This window comes from Hylobates moloch, unplaced genomic scaffold, assembly GCF_009828535.3.
Source record: "Hylobates moloch isolate HMO894 unplaced genomic scaffold, HMol_V3 SCAFFOLD_4, whole genome shotgun sequence".
Lineage (NCBI taxonomy): Eukaryota > Metazoa > Chordata > Mammalia > Primates > Hylobatidae > Hylobates > Hylobates moloch.
Window position 1 is genome coordinate 158,598,500 of NW_026652279.1, and position 5,276 is coordinate 158,603,775.

General features: G+C 38.6%; 2 long non-coding RNA genes across 2 annotated transcripts in view; both read right to left on the reverse strand.

Annotated features, from left to right (window-relative positions):
- LOC131383331 (uncharacterized) overlaps positions 1-5,263 on the reverse strand; it is a 22,909-nt gene extending 17,646 nt beyond the window's left edge. The window contains exon 1 of the long non-coding RNA XR_009213309.1: positions 479-5,263. This is a non-coding gene — a long non-coding RNA (uncharacterized LOC131383331). The remainder of the gene's footprint in view (positions 1-478) is intronic.
- The window catches only part of LOC131383332 (uncharacterized), a 247,892-nt gene that overhangs the window by 213,053 nt on the left and 29,563 nt on the right, over positions 1-5,276 (reverse strand). The window lies entirely within an intron of this gene.

Sequence of the window (5,276 nt, forward strand, 5' to 3'; positions counted from 1 at the left end):
CTGTCTATAAAGTGGAGCCTGGCCCTCATGAATGGCTGAAAACAAAGTATCTGATCAACTCTGAGCTTAAACCTATGTAACTTCTATTCAAGCCCTTTTCCCAGTTTTATTTTACAGTGCAGGGAAGTGAACTCTGGGGATCTGGGGAGATGAGAGGTTTTGCAGCTCTCCAAAGCAATCCAGTGTCACTATGGGTTATTTCTAAAAGGCAAAGGTATAAGGCTTGGTTTTTACAGCCTTTTAAAAAATTATTTGCCAGTGTTATAAGTTGACATTTCAAAATGCTGAAATTTGAAAATAACTTTTTAAAAGTTCTAATTAAGCAATAATAAGTGGAATTGACATTTTCTACCATTTGCTGAGCAGTTCCCTAGCTAATAACCCCTGTGTATCAAATTCCCAACCCAAAGACATTATATAAATATAGAATGATGTTGTGGTACTGGGTAGGAAATTGGGGTCTTAGAGTCCAACTTACTTCCACTCCATTCTTCATCCCTCTGCAAAGTGCTATTGATGTTACCCTAAAAAGAAAAAAGGAATTACTCTTTCTTGGAAATTTTGAATTGAAATGGACTTTCCTTAAGCAATCTTAATTTAATTAATATGCACACACTTTTTTTTTTCCGAGACAGGGTCTTGCTTTGTCACCCAGGCTAGGTGTAGTTATGTGATCATGGCTCACTGTAGCCTCAAACTCCTGGCTCAAGTGATCCTCCCACCTCAGCCTCACAAGTAGCTGGGACTACAGGCACGTAACACCATGCCCAGCTAATTAAAAATTTTCTTTTTTTGTAGAGATGGTGTCTCATTATGTTTCCCATGCTGGTCTCAAACTCCTGGACTTAAACAATCCTCCTGCCTCGGCCTCCCAAAGTAATGGGATTACAGGCGTGAGACACCGTGTTTGATGAGCACAACACTGTTGACTCTGATTCATTTAGCATCCCTTGTAACACTCCAGCTATTTTTTGTAGTGTGAAAAGTAAAAATTCCTATTTAGGAATTTAAGAACTATAGGCACATAGGCTGGCCCAAAAGAAGGAAAGCTTTATGATGGAGTAATTTAGGATTATGATGGAATTGCAGACCCGTGGTGGTGTGGGGAGGGGTCAGTGGACAGGACGATGGTGACCTTCCTTCATCTTGACCAGAATAGAGCCAGTTTATACTTGTTATCATGGTCTTTCTTTTCTCAGAAGGTTACTCATTTGGATGATAAAATAGATGGTCACCCTATTTAATTGCCTATGAATTCCATGGTTACTCAAGATATAATGTAAGCAACACTGGAGGTAGAATAAAAATATCTGACTTCAATTCAAGTCTGTGAGGAGTATTGGGCAGTTTGCTTCACTTCATTGTGGCTTTTTCCTTATCTGTAAGATGGGGATAACCTCTGTAGAGTTAAGTAGAATTCTGGACTACTCCATGCAGTAGGAATTATCATCCCCATATTATGATGCTCTTGCAGGGTTTTTTTTTTTTTTTTTTTTTTTTAAAATGCCCTGCAAGAGCACCATAGCAATGCTTAGCAAGTATGGATGCAAGACGTTTTAGTCTAGTCTGAATTTACTGCTGATAATTGGGTCTCTAAGTAGTTGATATGTTGAATCATCTGATGTTTTGTGGAAAATACAAGTTGCTAACTCCCCTTCATTGGGTGCCTCAGATCAGAGTGTCATTCATGTTAACCAGTTTTGGGGACCCAAAGTTCATTCCTGACTCTGATCCTGAGAGGGTTTGGTGCAGGCATTACAATATGCAGAGGTTGGAGAATCATTTGCAAAGGGAATGTGAGGCTGGGTGTAAAGATTCTGAGATTACCTGGGACAGAGGTCTGGGCTGAAGGACAGGATAAACAGCAACTTACTTTTTGTTGTTCCCACTTTACACAGTAGATATGTGTCAATAAATATTTGAAAGTAAAATTTTACATTATCCATTGATTCTCCACTCAAATTTTGCTCATCTTTTTTTCCTAAAAGGGTGGCAGAGTCTTTTAATTGACAGAACAAAGGGCTGGGAGACCCAATTTTAGATTTGCACTAATTCCCATTTTTACGGTGGGTACATCCCTTGAGATTTCTAAAATTCTTTTCACTTTCAATGATTAGGAATGTTGGATCAAACAAATACACTATAGCTAATATATTTGACTTTAGATTTTAATGAGTCTTTCATTCATGCAACAAGTGCTTATTGAATGCCTGTTCAATAAATGCCTATGTGCCACACACATTCCAGCTACCAATAAATCAGAAGTGAACAAAATAAATATAGTACCTGCCTCCAAGGAAAGGTCAGTCTGCATACCCTGAGCTGTATGTTCTAACCATTTCTGAAAGATTGGTGATATGGTTTGGCTGTGTGTTTCCACCCAAATATCATCTTGAATTGTAGTTCCCATAATCACCACATGTCATGGGAGGGACCTGATGGGAGGGACCCAGTGGAAGGCAATTAAATCCTGGGGGCGGGTTTTTTTGTATGCTGGTCTCATGATAGTGAATAAGTCTCACAAGATCTGATGGTTGTGTAAAGGACAGTTCCCCTGTACATGCTTTCTTGCCTGCCACCATGTAAGATGTGCCTTTGCTCCTCCTTCACCTTCCACCCTGATTTTGAGGTCTCCCCAGCCATGTGGAACTGTGAGTCTATTAAACCTCTTTCCTTTATAAATCATCCACTCTTGGGTATGACCTTATAGCAGAGTGAGAATGGACTAACACAATTGGCATCTCTCATCTTGTGCTTTAACAGGAAATAGTATTTTAAGTTTCTTCTTCTAATTGTATTTAACCAATCTAAATCTTTTGGAATTTAAGTCTAAATTCTAATTCTAATTTAACCATTTCTAAGTCTTTAAATCTAATAAACTTCTGGTTTCAACTTAAGCTATTTTATTTCTACTTTTCCTCAGTTGGAAGGGAGGAAATCTATTCTCCTGACTATTTGAATGTCCTTTGTGTTATTAAAAATCTGTGTTAGTCCTTCCAAGGCACCGTGTGAGTAATACCATGTAGTTACTTTAAGTTTCATGATGAACTCAACTATTAGCTTACATCTTAATTTCTTTTATGCTAGTATAAACTGTTTTGTAAATTTTAAAGTCTGAGGCTGATTTTATAAGTGCTATATTATAACATTAGCAAGATGGTTCCCACTAGGATGAGAAATTATGTGAAACTGGTAAGTCAAGAATTTCATGTGGTGGAGAGGACAGGGGAGTAGGCAGGGGAAGGGGCAGTTATGTTGTTCCTGCTGGGAGGTTGGTTACCATTGGGCTTATCATGTCAGGATCTTGTTGATAGGAAGGACTAAACATGGAACAGATTCTCACCTAAACACTCAGGCCTCTTCTCATGACTTGTAGGCAGCTTCCTTCTTGCTGTGTGCTCACATGACCTCTTCTTTACAGACAGACACACACACACACACTCACACACACACACACACACACACACACACTCAAAGGGCAAAGAGAGAGAGAGCAAGCTCTGATGTCTCTTCATCTTTTATAAGGACATCAATCCTATTGGGTGAGGGTTCTACCCTCATGATTTCTAATTGTAATCACCTCTTTAAATGCCCTATACTTAATATAGTCCCACGGGGGGTTGGGGCTCCAACCTATGAATTTTGGGGAAACACAATTTAGTCCTGTATTAGTCTGTTCTCACACTGCTAATAAAGACATACCAGAGACTGGGTAATTTATAAAAGAAAGAGGTTTAATTGACTCACAGTTCCACAGGGCTGGGGAGGCCTCAGGAAACTTACAATCATGGCAGGGGAAGCAAACATGTCCTTCACATGGCAGCAGCAGGGAGAAGTGCAGAGTGAAGAAGGGGAAAAGCCCTTTACAAAACCATCAGATCTTGTGAGAACTCACTCACTATCACGAGACCAGCATGGAGGTAACCAACCCCCATCAATTACCTCCCACTGGGTTCCTCCCATGACACGTGGGGATTATGGGAACTACAGTTCAAGATGAGATATGGGTGGGACACAGCCAAACCACATCAAGTCTATAGCAATATGGCTTAATGTGAGGGCATAGATCACATTTTTGGTTTGAGAATATGGTATAAAGCAACTCTTCCTAAAATTTCATTAGTAATCATGATAACTGTTACTGGATATAGATGTGAGATATTCCCATATTACACAACACTGAAAGACACCAACTTGAAATGGTTTGACTTAATTATACCATTTATATTTTGTATATTACATCTTGTATTTATATGCGATATAACTTGACATGAAAAATTTGAAGACACACACACACACACACACACACACACACACTTTGAAAACCATCCATGAATCACATTCCTTCAAACCTGGGAGCTGAGTAGGTTGACCACAGATAGCATCTATGCTAGCCCATGAGCTAGCAGCACTCTGGCTGGTAAGCGAAAATATTGGAAATAAAAGTATCCCATGAACCACACTTGACTTTATAGCCTGAAAACATTCCTGAATGATTGTGTAACTGTTGTTATATTGTACTGTTATCTTAATGTTCAGTGCTCTTACAATTTATAATTGTTTGTATATACCATAACAATGGCTCAGAACTCATTGAGTGGTAGTGTTGTTAAACATGCCCCCAAATCAAGAGCCATGGAATGAAATTAGATGTAATAAGCTATGTAAAGGGTGAAGGTTTTATGGTTTTATGGGTCATTTATTGTGTAATTTTTATGCTATTTCATATACTTAAAATGTATATTTAAAAATGAAATTACATGGCAATTGTGCTATTTATGAAGTCTTTGGATGCATCCCCCTGCCTTACAATTTATTACAATAGAAAAATTTGTGTTGAATTATGTGAGTTTTGAAAAATGCATGGTGTTTGTCAACCTCTTCCTCAAAAAAATGTGACCGCTTCGTGCATACTACAACTAAGCATCAATAGCTTGTTAACCTAGAGACAAGGTGGGGGGAAGTCATTCTGCTTTCCATGAAATGTGCGCTTCTGCCTGTTCAGAATGTACATCTCTGTGATTATTTAAATAATCTGTAATTGAAAAATTGTGTCCATTTCCTTGAATTAGCACCAGGATGAAATTGACATAATATCAGGAATACTAGACCCAAGGGAAAGCCGTCTTTAGCTTTGACTGAGTTTTCATGCTAAAGTCAGCTTTTCCCGAAATTATTTGATATGTGAAACACACCTCCACCCAGAATCATTAATGTGCAATTTTGTCCGGAAGCAAGAGGATAAGCAAGATGATCTGATGTCCTTTGCAGTCTGA